This window comes from Bison bison, unplaced genomic scaffold (assembly GCF_000754665.1).
Source record: "Bison bison bison isolate TAMUID 2011002044 unplaced genomic scaffold, Bison_UMD1.0 scf7180017864307, whole genome shotgun sequence".
NCBI classification, from domain to species: Eukaryota; Metazoa; Chordata; class Mammalia; order Artiodactyla; family Bovidae; genus Bison; species Bison bison.
The window spans coordinates 11,135,151-11,154,383 of record NW_011494879.1 but is presented as its reverse complement, the minus strand read 5'-3'; positions in this window follow the sequence as shown (position 1 = coordinate 11,154,383).

Below are 19,233 nucleotides of genomic sequence, written 5' to 3'. Positions count from 1 at the left end.
TGAGCTGGAGGAGGCATAAGCTGGAATCAAGATTGCTGGGAGAAATATCAATAACCTCAGATATGCAGATGACACCACCCTTATAGCAGAAAGTGAAAAAGAACTAAAGAGCCTCTTGATGAAAGTGAAAGAGGAGAGTGAAAACAATGGCTTAAAGTTCAATATTCAAGAAACTAAGATCATGGCATCCAATCCCATCACTTCATGGCAAATAGATGGGGGAACAGTGGAAACAGTGGCTGACTTTATTTTTGGGGGGCACCAAAATCACTGCAGATGGTGATTGCAGCCATGAAATTAAAATATGCTTACTCCTTGGAAGGAAAGTTATGACCAACCTAGACAGCATACTAAAAAGCAGAGATATTACCTTGCCAACAAAGGTCTGTCTAGTCAAGGCTATGGTTTTTCCAGTGGTCATGTATGGATGTGAGATTTGGACTATAAAGAAAGCTGAGTGCCGAAGAATTGATGCTTTTGAACTGTGGTGTTGGAGAAGACTCTCGAGAGTCCCTTGGACTGCAAGGAGATCCAACCAGTCCATCCTAAAGAAGATCAGTCCTAGGTGTTCATTGGAAGGACTGATGTTGAAGCTGAAGCTCCAATACTTTGGCCACCTGATGAGAATAGCTGACTCATTTGAAAAGACCCTGATGCTGGGAAAGATTGAGGGCAGGAGGAGAAGGGGACGACAGAGGATGAGATGGTTGGATGGCATCACTGACTCGATGGACATGGGTTTGGGTGGACTCCAGGAGTTGGTGATGGACAGGGAGGCCTGGTGTGCTGTGGTTCATGGGGTCGCAAAGAGTCAGACATGACTGAGCGACTGCACTGAACTGAACTAAACTGAAGTAAGTTAGACAGAGAAAGACAAATCATATCGCCTTTAAGTGGAATCTAAAAACCAATGATACAAATGAACTTATTTACAAAACAGAAACAGACTCACAGACATAGAAAAAAAAACAAAACTATAGTTACCAAAGAGGAAAGATGGGAGAGATAAATTAGAAACTGGGGTTAAAATATACATCTCCTACATATAGATAATCAACAAGGACTTACTGTATAGAACAAAGAAATATACTCAATACCTATAAAGGAAAAAAATATAAAATAATGTATACGTGTGTTTATATGTGTGTGTGTGTGTGTGTGTGTATAATTGAATCAATTTACTGTATACCTGAAAGTAACACAACATTATAAATTACTATGTTTCAAAAAAAATTTTTAAAAAGAAGGTAAGACTCCCTCTCTATCCCACTACTATTGACATCAGATCTGAAAGCTGCAGACCTGAACTTAAATCTCAGTGTCACACTTCTTAGCTGCATGACCTTGGACTATGTCCTTGAACCTCAATTTCTTCTCCTGGATAATGGAGATAAAAACATGTGTGTCATAGGATAATATCAAGATCACAATATAATAATAAATATAAAGTGCATCTGGAAATGAATAGAGCAAAGAGCTGACTACAAAAGTAGGGAGGCTCTCCAACACTATAAGATATGAGGGTTTCATGTGCGTTGTTTTATTTGTTTTTTTAGTATATAACTACTTAACACAATGTAGGTGGTCAAAAAACTAGTTGCTGTTCATCAACATTATAATAAGACAAAAAACAGTGTGCACCTCCACAGATGTGACAAAAGAGGCAAAGGTCCTGAGACTGCAAGTGGGAATTTGAACTTTGATTTCAATGAAAGAGTACTCTTGGTTTGCTTGGCTGTCTTGGTTCAAAGACCCAACCAGTCAACAGTTCTGTAAGGAGACTGGAGTGAAGCTTTTTTTAAGCTTTTCCCGAATGCACACCCCAGTCCACATACACCGCCTCAAGGACTCTTGAGTCAAACAGGGAAGGATTCAAAGCAGGGTCAAGGGTCAGGGAGAAGTCACGGATGGTTTTGTGCCCGAGAGAATCAAACATACCAAACCTCCCTCTTTCTGCTGCTGTTCTATATACCAGAGAAGATTTCAACAGCTCTGCTGTGATTCTGCCAAGTTTTCGGAGCTAAGACCAATTTAAATAAAATAAACTAAGGAAACAGCACATGAAACTTACCTTCATCCATTCACTCACCCATCCTCTAATTCATCTCTGTTTCTCATGTTAGTTGCTACTCGCTTCCGTCCATTGATCCTCTATCTAGTTAACATGTACTGAACACTTGTTATTGTCTAGACAATGTGAATACAGAGATGCACAAGCTCAAATCCTTGAGCTGAAAGAATTTCTCATCACACTAAAACAGCAAATACTAATTTACTTTTTATAAAATAATTATTGAGAACCAATTCTTCTCCAGGTTCGGCATTAGTCTCTGGAATACAACATCAATTATGATAAGCCTGGAACTTGACCTCATGGAAATAACATTTTTGTAAGGGAGAGAGTATTCAAAAACATAAACAAAAGAGTAATAATATGAGTTTGCTCATCTCCATACACAAACTGATCATGCAATGGAAAACAAAAGAAAACAGGCCTTGATCTGATAAGGTCCCCAGACATAACCATCAGTGTACATGTAATATGGCTTCCCTGGTGGCTCAGATGGTAAAGAATCTGCCTGCAATGCAGGAGACCCAGGTTCGATCCCTGGGTCAGGAAGATCCCCTGAGAAGGGAATGGCTACCCGCTCCAGTATTCTTGCCTGGGAAATTCCATGGACAGAGGAGCCAGGCAGGCCACAGTCCAGGAGGTCACAAAGAGTCGGACACAACTGAGCCACTAACTCACACTTTCATTTTCAATATGGAGTCAGGAGCATAGAAACAGGTCAAACAGTAGCATAAAGACATAAAACAGCAAAATACAGCATGTGGTACAAACCACTCAGTTTCTTCAACAAAGAGATTGCAAGGAAAAACAGCAGAAGGAAAGGGGACTGAAAAGTTAAGACGTAAGAGGCCTGTGGACCTAATGAAATGTGTGGATCTTGTTTGAATTCATATTGAACAAATCTAACATAAAGACTAGTTATGAGATAACCAGAGTTTTGAACACTGACAAAACACTTCATGATATTAAAGAATTATGATTTTTTAATATGGTAATAGCCTTGTGACTATTATATAAATTTGGTCTCCTTTAAAGATGTACACTGACATAATTATGGAAGAAATGAGATGAATAATATGATGTTTTGAATTTGCTTCTACAGAATCCAGTGGGGGAGGGATTGCAAAGAATAGTTAAAACAAGGTTGGCCATGAATTGAGAATTATTGAAACTCCATGGGAGTTCATTATTTTCTTCCATTCTTGTATTGGTTAGAAATTTCCCATAATGACAAGTTTTTTTTTTTTTAAAGAAATAAACAGTATGCTCCCAGAAATAAAATTGCCGGGTATGAGTGTTTCCAAGGCATTTAAAATGTATTGTCAAATTGTTTTCCACAAAAGCTGTAGTAATTTATGGCCCCACATGAGAGTGCTGAGGATATTATATTTTTCAGAGACTATATCATTGTTTAGATAAATGCAGGAACATGTATTTCTCATTTGCCATGTATTTAGAAAGACTAATGGCCTATTATGGGATATTTTAGCCCAGCCATGACCACACACCCCAAGCACTTATACCTGAACATCAGGGGGAAAAAAATCAAGGAGTCAGTCAAGTTCAGCATGACAGTCTCGCAAACTCAGATGTAAACAAATCCACATTCTGCTAATGGGGAGCTTTTGCTATTCCTAACAGCATTGCGGAAGATCTCTTGGAATGTCCATTGAGATATTTGTTTAATGGGAAAATCTGCAATTGTTTCTTCTCAATGAAATCTGGTTACCTTCAAGAGCCTTCTTCACATTAAGATGAAGAAAAGAAAAATCAATGCCTAGGCTTTCCTGTCTAGCATGAAAGAGAGTGTTCCGCTGTAGGGTAATTTTGAGCTCCTATAATCTTCCAATCATGTTTGATTGCAGTGCCTCTTTCCTGTCTCAATATTAAGAGGATGGTCAGTGCTTTTCTGCAACCAAAACCAACTTTCAGATGAATCAACCACTTATTTCAATGTCTTGTTTATAAGCAGTGGCTCTTGGGCATGTGAAACACCCTTACCTTCAAGGAGGAGCCCTCCCCAGGACTTCTGCCTGACCAATAGTCAGCCAACACATAGCTGGTATCCATGACCTATCATATGTAGGTGACCCTTCAGCCACTGTGCGGGGACATCAAGAAGAGTGAGTGGTGATATTTGCCCTCTAGGACATCACCATGCTAGTGGGACAGTTACATGTATATGAGTGAAAAGTCATAATATCATGATTGAGCCACTCATTCATTCTCCAGATGCTAAATGTCAGATATTCTGCTAGACGCTCAGTGGTAGAGAGATGAATAAATCAGAATCCTAAAGGGAGGCATATGAGCAAAAAATTAAAATACCACTTGGGGAATGTAGTGTTAGAGAAATCTATCATGACAGTTTATTGCACAAAGGAGAGGTGAACTCTGACTAGTTCAAGGATACAACCTGGAGGATAAGAAGATTGGGCTGCTTTAAGGTTTAAAAGGTAAACAAGGAGGGGAGGGACTTCCAAGCAGAAAGAAGAGTATTTGGAAAGAGATAGAGACTTGAAAGAGTATAGTGGTTTGGCTGCAAGGTGAATTCATTTGGTTTGGATCAAAGATAGTGTGTGGGTAGGGAACTGGGTGAAAATGAGAGTGGGAAGTTGGAGATGGCACCTAATAGAGGATCTTGTCTGTATGCAGAGGTATGAGCTTAGTCGAACAAGTGATACAAAATCATTGTGAGAGGTGTTGTAGAGGTAGATAACTGGGCATGATGAAAGGGCAGAGATGCCCAGGGTCGGCCGCTGGAATGGAACAAAGTATCTTGATTGAATCAGGGAGGGATGTCAAGATGAGAATTATCCTGGAACACAGCAAACCAGGAGGTGAGGCACAGATCTGTACAGAAGAATTAATTGATACAAATCACTGATGTAGCCCCTCCATTATGCTATACTCCAAAGAGGACAGTATGGAAGAGGGAGTGGTGAAAATGTGACCTTAAAATTGAGAAACGTGACAAACACTAACTCACAGTGATCAAGGTCAACGTCAACAGGGATGAGTCAGGTCAATAGCATGTAACCCCTGATATGATGTGATGAAAATGGGACTTTTCCTCTGTGGTCTTCTTCCTGTTAGCTCATGACTAGTGGTAGTTTCAGCATGAGAAGGAAAAAAAAAAAAAATCAAGCAAATTCCACTACAGGGACCTTCTACAAAACAGCTGACCAATGTTTCCAAAACTGCCAAGATCATCAAAAACAAGGGAGTCAGAAACTATCACAGCCAAGAAGAGTCTGAGGAGATGAGACAACTAAATGCAGTGTGGCATCCAGGATGGCATTTGTGGATAAGAAAAGTCATTAGGTAACAACAAAGGAAGTCTGAATAAATTATAGACTTTAGTGAACAATAATGTACCAATAAAAATGTGCCCAGTATTTTGCATCATGTACTCTGCATGTATGCTCATCTTCTCCTGTGAGAACTCCAAAATTACAACTCATTACTGAACAATCATCGACGGGAGAATGTTGGGTCCTACCTAGGAAAGATACCCCATGTCCAAGGGCAAAGGAAAAGACCCAGCAAGATGGTAGGAGGGGCAAAATCGTGTTTGTTTGTTTGTTTTAATTTTATTTTATTTTTAAACTTTACAATATTGTATTAGTTTTGCCAAATATCGAAATGAATCCGCCACAGGTATACCCGCGTTCCCCATCCTGAACCCACCTCCCTTTTCCCTCCCCTACCCTCCCTCTGGGTCATCCCAGTGCACCAGCCCCAAGCATCCAGTACAGTGCATCGAACCTGGACTGGCAACTCGTTTCGTGTTTAGAATCAAATCCCATACCTGCCAGAGATGCTCGGAAGGTTCAAACAAAACTTGTGTGCACCAGGACCCAGAGACTCCACAGAGACTGAGCCAGAACTGTGTTTGAGTGTCTCCTGTGGAGGTATTGCTGAAGCCTGGCTTGGAGAATTTTGAGCATTACTTTACTAGCGTGTGAGATGAGTGCAATTGTGTGGTTGTCTGAGCATTCTTTGGCATTGCCTTTCTTTGGGATTGGGATGAAAACTGACCTTTTCCAGTCCTGTGGCCACTGCTGAGTTTTCCATATTTGCTGGCATATTGAGTGCAGCATTTTCACAGCATCATCTTTCAGGATTTGAAATAGCTCAACTGGAATTCCATCACCTCCACTAGCTTTGTTCGTAGTGATGCTTTCTAAGGCCCACTTGACTTCACATTCCAGGATGTCTGGCTCTAGGTCAGTGATCACACCATCGTGATTACTTGGTCTCGAAGATCTTTTTTGTACAGTTCTTCTGTGTATTCTTGCCATCTCTTCTTAATATCGTCTGCTTCTGTTAGGTCCATACCATTTCTGTCCTTTATCGAGCCCATCTTTGCATGAAATGTTCCCTTGGTATCTCTAATTTTCTTGAAGAGATCTCTAGTCTTCCCCATTCTGTTGTTTTCCTCTATTTCTTTGCATTGATCGCTGAGGAGGACTTTCTTATCTCTTCTTGCTATTCTTTGGAACTGTGTATTCAGATGCTTATATCTTTCCTTTTCTCCTTTGCTTTTCGCTTCTCTTCTTTTCACAGCTATTTGTAAGGCCTCCCCAGACAGCCATTTTGCTTTTTTGCATTTCTTTTCCATGGGGATGGTCTTGATCCCTGTCTCCTGTACAATGTCACGAACCTCATTCCATAGTTCATCAGGCACTGTATCTATCAGATCTAGTCCCTTAAATCTATTTCTCACTTCTACTGTATAATCATAAGGGATTTGATTTAGGTCATACCTGAATGGTCTAGTGGTTTTCCCTACTTTCTTCAATTTAAGTCTGCATTTGGCCATAAGGAGTTCATGATCTGAGCCACAGTCAGCTCCCAGTCTTGTTTTTGCTGACTGTATAGAGCTTCTCCATCTTTGGCTGCAAAGAATATAATCAATCTGATTTCGATGTTGACCATCTGGTGATGTCCATGTGTAGAGTCTTCTCTTGTGTTGTTGGAAGAGGGTGTTTGCTACCAGTGCATCCTCTTGGCAAAACTCTATTAGTCTTTGCCCTGCTTCATTCCGTATTCCAAGGACAAATTTGCCTGTTACTCCAGGTATTTCTTGACTTCCTACTTTTGCATTCCAGTCCCTATAATGAAAAGGACGTCTTTTTTGGATGTTAGTTCTAAAAGGTCTTGTAAGTCTTCATAGAACCATTCAACTTCAGCTTCTTCAGTGTTACTGGTTGGGGCATAGACTTCGAACAGAGATCATTCTGTCGTTTTTGAGATTGCATCCAAGTACTGCATTTCGGACTCTTTTGTTGACCATGATGGCTACTCCATTTCTTCTGAGGGATTCCTGCCCACAGTGGTAGATATAATGGTCATCTGAGTTAATTTCACCCATTCCAGTCCATTTTGGTTCGCTGATTCCTAGAATGTCAACGTTCACTCTTGCCATCTCCTGTTTGACCACTTCCAATTTGCCTTGATTCATGGACCTGACATTCCAGGTTCCTCTGCAATATTGCTTTTCACAGCATCGGACCTTGCTTCCATCACCAGTTATTACAAGATGTTAATGGTAAGAGGAAACTGTATGCAGGTATGTGGAAATTCCTGAAATTCTTTAGGACCTTTCAGACTGTTTTTAAAAGTTACGTATGTTAATTAAAAAAAGAAAGTCAGAAGACATAGCGAGGTCAATCCATGAACTTGATCCTGTGTGGGCTTACAGACAGGAGCAGTAAGATAATGGAAAGACACAGTGCAAGTTTGCTGCCTGGAGACAAGAGTTTGCCAGAATGGAAGAGGCACAGATTCAGGACCTCTGAAGAGGGGAGGGTCCAGGGTCAAGGGTAGGCTGAAGGGCATTAGGGATGGAAGGAGTAGTGAAAGTCGCTCAGTCGTGTCCGACTCTTTGCGACCCCATGGACTGTATAGTCCATGGAATTCTCCAGACCAGAATACTAGAGTGGGTAGCCTTTCCCTTCTCCAGAGGATCTTCCCAACCCAGGGATCGAACTCAGGTCTCCCACATTGCAAGTGGATTCTTTACCAGCTGAGCCACAAGGGAAGCCCAAGAATACTGGAGTGGGTAGCCTATCCCTTCTCCAGGGAATCTTCCCAACCCAGGAATTGAACTGCGGTCTCCTGCATTGTAGGCAGATTCTTTACTGACTGAGCTATCACAAAATCCCAAAGTACTGATCCTGTGAGCAGGAAGAAGTGGTGCTTTCCTTAAAGCATGGAAAGAATTTGGGTAGTTAAAGGTGGAGGCAGTCTTTCTAGAAACTTTGAAAAATAGTGATGATATAAAGTCTTAAAAGGAGTGTTCCATTTGACTGGAAGGATCCCTACCTTTCCTATGTTCTATGGGGGCTGTCTTATGCTGAATTGAGCTGGGAGAAAATATTTTGGGCCACAAAGATGCAAAAAGGAGCAGGAGGTAGAATAGCAGAAGGAGGAGATATCATTTCACAAAAGTTTTCAACACACTCAGGACCTAGTTTTAAAATACTAATATTGTGGAGGAGATAATTACTAAGAGCATATTAATGAGAGGAAATGAATTCTAAACTCTCTCACAGGGATTTCTGAACTCAGATTACCTTTTTTTCCCCCCTTACTGGTGAAGTTTGAGAGATAGTCAATCATCCCTGGAAGAGGAAAAACCATCTTGACATATAGAGGTCAAGTATCACTCTAGAATTTTATAAGTAGAAACTGTTTATTGAATGAATTAATGAAATGATAGCAATTGTCAGAAGTCTTAAGTACAACTGTCCATTACAGAGGCTTTGCAAGCAAACCTCAAAACTGATCTACTTTCTTCACTTATAAAAATCTGGTTCCAAAAGCTTGGTACATTGAACTATCTTATTAAAGGCAGTAAAGAAACTATTTCATTAAAATGATGCTATTATGTCTTTTTGCTAAGAGAAATAATTTTTGTTAAAAGCGAGCAATTACCATAGAAAACAATGTGAATAATATGATCAAATTAGTGGTTTGCTTGTTTTTTCACCACACAGGTCCACCATAGTTATTCCGGCCAAGACTGCACACCTCCTGACATCATTGCAACTGGATCTTTAAATGAATCTAAAAGTTCAACAGGCATTATCCACAAATGCAACTCTTTCATTTAACTTCTGGCTTCGTAGGAACACTTATACATTAAGGCAGACAGAGTGGGGGCCAGTGATTGCTGTTCAGAACTGAATGATGCTTCCAACAGTCTAGAACTTCAAACTGTTTTTATTCAAGTCTGAAATGATTAGCTCTAAGTGATTCTGACATCTATCGGGTGGTTATGAAAAGAAAGCAAAATTGGTCATGACTAAAAGGCCGGTTTCTGTAGCAGTTTACCACTCAGGGCACCCCTGTTGTCTCCCCAACCCGGAGGAGAGGAGAAAAGAGGAGGTCGGTAACGCAGCGGCCACTGGGTGATCAAACCCGTCGGAGGGCTGCCGTCCCTGAGCTGGTGTCCAGATAAATGTGGCATTGATGCTAGCCATCTGTCCACAGGTCAATGGGGACAGAAACTCAAAATCATTATCTCTAATGAATGAACATACAATGACAGTCTTGTGTGTGGCCGAGGATCATCACATAGGACCGTGGCAAGGGAAATCAGGCACTGGGTTAAGTAGTGCTAATCTTGCAAAAGAGAAGAGCAGGTGTTTGTGTGTGTGTGTGTGTGTGTTCCTTGATACTCCCTAATATCTGAGATAAGCTCCCAAGTGTGGTGTTTCCACTTGGCACCCTTGCCTTTTCTTTGCCCAGAAAAGCGCTGATATTTTGCAGAGATGGTTTGGGATGAGAGGTTTCTTAATGACACACTTTTTCTCCTCCAGCATGCCTGTCCATCTTCTCACCTCATTTGGGGTCTTTTGTGGGGCAGGAAGCTGTTTCACTTCCTCCTCTTTCTCTGCACGGTGACACACATATTTTAAAAGTTTGAGCCTGTGATGCCAGATATAGCATGATATAGCATGCCTCTAACTGAAATAGCAACTCCTTTTTCTGCATTCATGTCCATTGCTTTCCACGGTGAATCATAAATGACGCACATATAAATCATATATAAAACGCATCACAGAAATTCCATTTCCACTATCCAGGTATTTACTGAGCACATACTCTAAACCAAGAATGGAAAGGAATCAGGAGACGAGGAAAATGTTTCCTGATCTTATATACTTCACAGCTTAATGCAGAAGACCGATTTGAGTATAAGTAAGAAAATTAAGTTGGAGCCAATACAGAAATAAAAACACAATTGAGGAATCAGAGAAAAGAAGAAGTGGAAGGGGTAGGGGGATGCATTAGGCAGCTTATTTGTGCAAAGAACTTGACCTGAAGATGACACCGTGGCCTTGGTTTTTGACAACCTCATTCCAAGGTAGGAATCATTGCCCTCTATTGCAGATGGGGAAGTTAAATCACAAAAGGGTGAAGTGAGAAACACAAGGTCACATGGAAAGGAAGAGGTAGATCTGGGATCTGAACTCAGGTTTCTCTGACTTCAAAACCCAGGCTGGTGAGAAGAGAGCTTCCGCAGAAGATGCCTTTGAGCTGGCAGAGTCAGCAAAGGCACATTTGTTCCAGAAGGAGGAGCCAGATGATTTGGGAGGTGAGGTCTGGACATCTGAAGCTACAGCACGCTCGATGGAGAATCAAGGCTGGGGGTGCTGGACACAGGCCCAGTGGCACAAAGCCAGGGGACTAGATTCCACTCATGTTAGATGCCTGGAATGCAACACTGAAGATTCTGGACCCTATTCTGTGAGCCCTGGGGACCCACTGAGTGAATCTGAGTCCAGGACTCAGTTAGGTCCTTGTTGCAAAGTGGGTTGTGTCCAGAGATACCTGGGCAGCAGATGGAGTAGACTCAGAAGGGTTTATTTGCAGACAGTAATAAAGACCCTGAATGACAATGAAACTCTTGGTGGCTGACCCCTGAGCTATGACCCTGAGAGCAAAGACCACCCGAGCTAGTCCTGTAGCAGTGGATGGGGCTAGAGAAGGAGCCGTCCCTCGTGGCAGAGGCTGCAGACACATAACTCAGATGGAGAAAACACTTAGGATTAGAAGGAAGGACTGTTAAGTGCATCACAAAATTCTTACATTTAGTGTTTCTTCTGGTCCAGACCCCTGGTCTAAAATTAGCCTTGGCGAGAAAACTGTGAGGAAGGCCGGTGGCCTTCAACACCTGGAGCACCAGAATCATAGAGAGTCATAGAGTCAGTTTTCATCAAAGTTTGTTGATTTCTACTAAGCCAATCTGAACATTTCAGAACAAATGGAATAAAATACTTTCCTATAGGCAATTAATTAATTGTATCACTAAATGCAGAATATTTTCTTTTAAATATGAAAACCAAAGGAGCATTATTCAAAGTTAAATATTCAGGGGATAAAAACAGGTACACAGTTACCAAGGAGCTTGTAAAACCACCCACAAAGTTAATGACAAATACCGTGTTGAGAGAGGGAGAGAGAAAGCCACAAACCTACTTTAGGGGCTAATACTGATGGACGATAGATAGTATCAGTAGCTTACAATAGGAAAGAACAATTCTTATCATCATAGAGAGGAAGGTAATGAATGAGCTCTTAGCATACATATAGGACGCGACTGAAGCGACTTAGCAGCAGCAGCAACAAAGTGCCCTGTGATTTCTTGTGTTTTTTGCTGAAAACTATGCTACAGGCAAAGGATTTTTTTTTCCCTCTTGAGTCTTTTCCTGTTGCCGTGATGTAAATATCAAGCTGGCAAAGGACTGACCCTGGGTGCCACAAGAAAGGGCATGAAAGTTTACACCTGTCTACCCTGCCATTGTTTGTCCACAGCTGGAGGTCAGTTGTCTGCTGACCTAGGTTCAGGATTTAAGGAAACAGTGAAAACTGGTCATTCTGCTTTTTCATATGTGATAAGAATCTGGTTGCGTAGGGAAGAGGTACCCATTCAAACTTTGAATAAGTGATTTGATTAAAATGGTTCTTCAAAATACAGATAGTACAATTAAGACCATTTCCATTATTTCAAACAGATCACTCAATTGAATTATATCTTGAAAATATTTTACAATCCTTAATCTGTAGCTTCAGGGGCAGAATATCACGTGTGTGTGTATGTGTATGCACTCATATTGAGAATAAGATACCAAGATTTCTCATAAAGCTGAATTTTGGTGTAGCTTTGGATGATTTCCTAATGATTTTCTTTATTTGTCTGAAAAAAGAAATCAATGCTGCGATATTTTAAAACTGTATCTTAAACAACAAGCACTTGCCATAAAGCACAGGGAACTATTCTCAATATCTTGGAATAACCTATAAGGGAAAAAAATCTGAAAAAAAATAGATTATATAGGTATAAATAACCGAATCACTTTGCTGTACACCCGAAACTAACACAACATTGTAAATCAACTATACTTCAACAAAATAAAAAGTAAAACTATATCTTAACACAATTCAGTGGAATGAATACCTTTCAAAGCCAAATACTATCAAAGAGTTGTTGAGAAATCTTTCTGCAAGTTTCAACACTGAGCCTACCAGAAACATCGATCTAACTGGTATGAAAACGAACCAGGTACAAAATTACTGTTTATCATTGTTTCTTGTTCTACCTTGAGACCAGTTGCCAGGGAAACACCTGTTAGAGAAGGCTGTTCTGTAGCCTCTACGCTCCACTGAGTGCTTGGTATACAATAGTCACTCAGAAACACATCATTAAATACACAAGTGAACGGACCAGCCAGAGGATCAGCTCTAATATTCTGTGATAACAGGATCACAAAATAAAATACTCTCCATCTTTATTTCTAGTGGCCAGGTCCTATTAAAAATCTCTCTGCTGCCCTCCCTTCTCTCTGACTTCCTAGGCTCACTTCCAAAGCAAGATTATCCAGTATCTTTCAGGTACCTAAAAGGGACAAGCAAAGAATTCCTCGCCCCTCCCCCAGCTGGAGAACCTTCCTGCTAGTTGGTGGCTTCTGAGAAGCACTCCCGACATCTCTCAGAACTGGCATTTATTCCATGCCTAAAAATGACAGGCTCACAATTGATATTCCTTTGTTTGTTCTTGCTATTGTAAGTTAAGGAGATGGAGTCTTTGAATTTTTATCCCTAGATCTAATCTCTGCTGAGTTTTGGGGCTAGAAAGGCCAATCTTATTCTTGAGGAATTGGTGAATGGATACTTGAAATTATTGAACTCTTCTCAAAATAGTCACAACCTGCTTTGTAACCTACTCTAGAATTCAGCAAATCAACACCAGTCTATTCCATCTATAGCTCACAGAATTCTTGATTTGAAATGAAATGAAAAATAGACCATTTCCCAGTATTTAGCTAGACCTACAGTGCTTAGAAATTTTGGACAGATTACAACATGGACTCCAGAATAAAGTCTCTGCTGCTGCTGCTGCTGCTGCTAAGTCGATTCAGTCGTGTCCAACTCTGTGCGACCCCATGGACTGCAGCCTACCAGGCTTACCCGTCCATAGGATTCTCCAGGCAAGAACACTGGAGTGGGTTGCCATTTCCTTCTCCAATGCATGAAAGTGGAAAGCGAAAGTGAAGTCGCTCAGTCGTGTCCGACTTTTAGCGACCCCATGGACTGCAGCCCACCAGGCTCCTCCATCCATGGGATTTTCCAGGCAACAGTACTGGAGTAAGGTGCCATTGCCTTCTCCCAAATAAAGTCTCTAGCATCTTTTAAACCTCTAGTAAAGAAGGAACTTGGTCTCAGATTCTTTAAATCATTAGCAGTGTTTGTGAATGTTTATCTCAGGGCCCACCCCGGGAACCTGAGCTAGAATAAGGCATGGGCCTCATTAGTCTGGAGATGCCAGGGTCTGAGGGAGAAGCCCATTCACCAGACTAGGTGTTCACCGGAGGAGCACTATGAAATGTGCTAGTCTCGAGGGAAAGGAGAATCTATCTTAGTGATAACATTTGCCTAGGGAAACCCTCATTGTCTCATCTGGAATTCTAATTAGACTTCAGTTCTGTTCCCTCGCATTCAACTTTGATAGGTCCACATGACTTTAGAAAGCACAGACTGATCATTTTAATCCTTATATAAAGTGTTTTGATGGCTTGCTGTGCTTGGAGGCTAAGTCGCTTCTTTAGTATATGACTCTTTGTGACCTTATGGACCTATCACAAGGGTCCTTACCTATCACAATGGTCCACTAGGCTCCTCTGTCCATGGGATTCTCCAGGCAAGAATTCTGAACTGGGTTGCCATGCCCTCCTCCAGGGGATCTTCCCAACCCAGGGATCAAACCGGCATCTCTTATGTCTCCTGCATTGGCAGGTGTGTTCTTTACTATTAGCACCACCTGGGAAGGCCCTCACCTGGCATAAAACATCCTCCACCATTGGACAGCAGCTTTCCTCTCCAGAGTTCCAGCCTCATGCTTCGTGTTCTCTTATGCAGAACCACGCACGCCTCTGTGTGCTTGTTTCTATGATTGCCTTGGTCCTTGCCGACAGTTACCTAGCTGTGATATTTCAAAACTGAACAGGTGTGTCTTTCCACCATCGGGAGTGGTCTTCTTTACCTCACCCATCTTGGTTCCTCAGGGCACCTGTGCTCACCTGGACAGCAGAGCCAGACATTCCCAAGGACTAGATCTGAGACCACCACAACCTCCCAAATCTGTAACTATCATTACTGCATATGAGTTTCCCCCCAAAATGCAGTGACGTGACTCTGCAGTTGTTACCACATGTTTGATGACATGTGGGGCTGTACCTCTTAGTGATACAGGATGTTTGGAGCTGATCTGGTCCCTAGCTAGCTTGGTGACATATTTTCTCACCATTCTCATATTCAGGATTCAGACTGAGCCCTGGAGTAGGTTCTTTGAGCTGCTGTAACAAATTAATACAAACTCTGTGGCTTAACATGACAGAAATTTATTAACTTTAGGTTTTGGCGGTCTGAAGTCTGAAATGAGTTTCACTGGACTAAAATCAAGGTATTGTCAGGTCCATGTTCCCTGTGCAGGTTCCAGGAGAAAAATCTATTTTCTTGTCTTTTCCAGCTTCTAGAAGCTTCCTCCATGATGTGGTTCATGGCCCTGCATCACTCTGACTCCTGTTCTACCATCACGTCTCCTTTTCTGACTTTGACCATCTTCCCTTCCTCTTTTCCTTGTAAGGACCCTTGTGATAACACTGAGCCAACTCAGATAATCTAGAATAATCTCTCCATTGGAAGATCTTTAGCTTAAGTACATATGCAAAGTCCCTTTGGTAGTATAAGTTAACATATTCACAGGATTTGGTATTAGTAGGTGTAAATCTTTAGAGAGCCTTTATTCTGCCTAGCACAGGTCCCAAAAGTTACAAGAAAGTATATATCATGAAACTTTGGATTTTCTTACAGTAATTTTAAAATTTAGGAAGGGTCACCTCTTGCCTGTTAGTCCTTCTCAATTATGAGCTCCCTGGAGGCAAGGCCCATTCTTGGCACGTGGTTGTCTGTTCCATGGACATTCACTGAACTGAAGTGCTGGCTTTTACTGAGAACAAAGAGCAGGGAAACCCTGCAAAAGTTGGGCTAAGAAATGACCTGTATGATCTTTTTCCAAACACATGACCCTATTAAAGATACTTTAATTTCTCATACCATATTAAGCACTCTCTTTCTCTCATTCTGATCAGACCAGAATCTCTATTCCAGTTGCTCAAGAGGACCATGTTTCAAGCCTTCAGCTTTGTTCCTGGACAGAGCAAGAGATCCACATGGTCATTAAAAATAACAGCCTCAGTCAAGGACTTGGAACCACCCTGAAATGCCTGCCACCTGGAGTTGTCTTGGACTTGGAATGAAGGCTGCCGCACTGTGGCTTGGTCAGAACCAGCCCATCTCTCCCTCAGTGCCTTCAGTCCCAGGGCCCTTTACCTGCAGTGTCAACTTGAAAAATACATGCAACCTAAAAGTTGAGAGTTAGCCTTTATTCACTTGGCATGTTAGGACTCGAGCCTGGGAGACAGTCTCAGGTGACCCCAAGAGAGCTGACTTGGGGGAGGCAGAGGAGAGGCCAAGCTATAACACAAGTTTGCAGCAAGGGGCAGATAATCTGAATACGAAAAGATTACTGTTAATTAAGAGAAAACGAAATCTGTCACAGGAAGAGATTTAGCGATCTACTATGTATGGCAGGATGCAAGCGTCTGGACTTGCTAAAGTCATTTCTTTCATATGCATCTAGTGATGTGAGGCCAATCCTGCTTTCTTTTTGTTCACATTTATTAACTGTAAGAGCTGGCAAATGTGGCGGATGGCCGCCTCTCACATCAGCTCCTTTTCACTTTCCAGGGAGGAAGTAGCTGTTGGTTTCCAAATAGCTGGCTTTGCCTCACCTGGGCTCAGAAATTTGCATTTGGAAAAGACTTGCTTACTGGTAGAGTAGAGAGCAGAAAATATTTTATTTCACAAGGGGAACTGAGCCACACACCCTGGCTAGGCTCGCTGTGGGGTGTTTAAAGGGCCACCTGGTTTGAGGAGATGCTCAGCAAGTCTGCCACTGTGCTCCTGAACTCTCAGTTTAGTTAGCCCCTCATCTCCCACAGACTCCTGTGGCCCCAGGGGGGATGTGTACTGTGCTAGGCTTGCCTTCTCTCCACAGTCCTGGACCCTTTCTCATTTAGGCCAGTGTACCCAGGCATCACCTCCTTTGTGTCTGCTTTGTAGGCATTAGCCCCTCTGCTGCTTTATTTCTCAGCATCTCTCCTCCATGGTGGTGGTCGGTGGGTGGCGGGGTAGGAGGGGGGGTCTTCCCTGGTAGCTCAGCTGGTAAAGAATTCTCCTGCAATGTAGGAGACCCCGGTTCAATTCCTGGGTCAGGAAGATCCCCTGGAGAAGGGATAGGCCACCCACTCCAGTATTCTTGGGCTTTTCTGGTGCTCAGACAGTAAAGAATCCACCTGCAATGTGGGAGACCTGGGTTTGATCCCTGGGTTGGGAAGATCCCCTGGAGGAGAGAATGGCAACCCACGCCAGTATTCTTGCCTGGAGAATCCCCATGGATAGAGGAGCCTGGCGGGCTACATTCCATGGGGTCACAAAGAGTCGGACGCAGCTAAGCACACACACAACACTCCTCCATAGGAGCCAGAACAGGGCATATGAATGCCAGAGTGTTATCCGACCTGCCGAGAGACTGGACAGATCATCACCAAATGGGGACCCACAACTGCATCTCAGACATTTATTTGCCTAAACTGCAAAATGGAGACAATAAGGCCTTGAAAGGACCAGGGCACAAGATAAATAAAATAGCAGAAATAAACAACCTTGCATATCACTTAAGACATAGCAGATGGTTGATAACGGTAGATTTTATTATTATCACTGTCACTGATATCATTCCTATCAGCATCATTTTATTCCAGTATGACTTTGGAAGCTAGAAGTCTGAAGCTTCAGGAATTAACTACAAGGCAGGTCCCTCCGCCATCTCCTCCCAGGCAGCATTCTGGCAACAGCTGCCACTTTCTTCACTTATTACTCGTCAGAGCTAATCTCTGGAAGAGTGGGATTAGCTGCGCCTGTGCCCTCTCACCGCTGGGCCATATGCTCTTGAACGACAGCTGTTTGATTGCTTATGCTGGGAGAACACAGTCTTTTCAACCCAAATTTGATAAACATACATTTCTTCTGTCTGTCCTACTTTGGGCCATCTGTCAGCGTGGCATGGTGCCTTCGCTGGACTGGCAAGATGCTGAAATCAGACCACCAAGGAAGGTTCAAGGACAATGCCGTCATCAGAGAGGGTTGGGTTTGGGGGCGGGGTCCTCAGAATCTGAGATAGCCAGGGCTCAGGCTGCCCAACCCTCCCCTGCAGGTACAAGAACCTTGTTCTTAAAAGAGGAACCTGGCCTCCTCAGCTAGGTCCATCCCCAGATGGAGCCCTCTTGAACAGAAGAAATTATCACCAAGTGTTATAAAGTGGTGTTTTTTGGTCACATGCGAACTTCTGAATTGCTTGGAGATCCCGTTAAACTGCAGATTCCGATTCAGTGGGTCTGGGCTGGGGCTTGAGTTTCTGCATCCAGAATAAGCTCCTAGGTGATGCTGAAGCTGCTGGTCCGAGGACCACAGGGCAATGTTACAAAGTACACCTGATTCAGAGTCAGCAGTCCTGAGTCCTCTAGATAGTGTCCTGCCAAGAGGATGCTTTGTGAATGAGATTCCATAATGAGGGGGATAACCAGGAGACCAAGAGGCCAAGCTCACAAAGAGCCTCCTGAGTGAGATTGCCCAGACTCCTCGAATTGTCCCTAATGTGGAGTAGAAACACTGCTAAATCAACCAGCTGAAAACAAAGAGCCTAATGGCTATATTGTCTTTGATAGCATCAAATACTAGCTCAGAAGAGGCACATAAACTACAGGAAGTTAATAGAATGATAAGATGCAACAATACCCCTATCTTCTCAATGCCTGCAGATGTAAAGGGGTGATTGGGGGGTGGGGGTCATGCTGGATCGTGACAGCAGGAGCAGGAGGGACCAAACACTACAAAGTGGAGGACTCAGAACCCTGAAGACAGAATTTACACGCCCGTCCATCTAGCCCCAGGGTCTGGAGGAGTCCAACAGGAGGCTACCCGGAAGTGTCTTCCTTTCAGGCCTTTGGAAGGTGTATGCACTTGCCTGGAAGCAGCATAATGGGAGCGATTTCCCCATTCGACCTTGGCAGCCCAGAATTCCAGGAGAGAAGTCAGACGGTGACATCAATCCACATAAATTGCTTTTGAAGATGGAATGCCCAAGATCTCATAATTCTTCTCTAATTGTTAAGGAACTAATTAAACCTGTAGCATCTCTGTTAACTGAGTTTTACGATGTTAATTTCACTACTGGACAAGCTAAGTCAGGCATCTGTGGACTCCACCGTGGGCTTCTGGCTCCTGACAAAAGGCATTAATGATATTTTCAATGAGCACCGCAGAATCCCAAGTGATTTACCAACAGTCTCTTGCCAGTTCCCACAGGGCCAGGACCTGGCAACTGGGCATCACCTTTTTGGCCTAGTTCAGGGCAGCCCTGCCCATGGAGCACAGAAGCACACACGTGTGCCTGGGCAGGTACACACGCGTGCCTCATGGCACAAAACAAACACAGACCACCAGCCTGGAAGAAGATAACCTGCTATTTG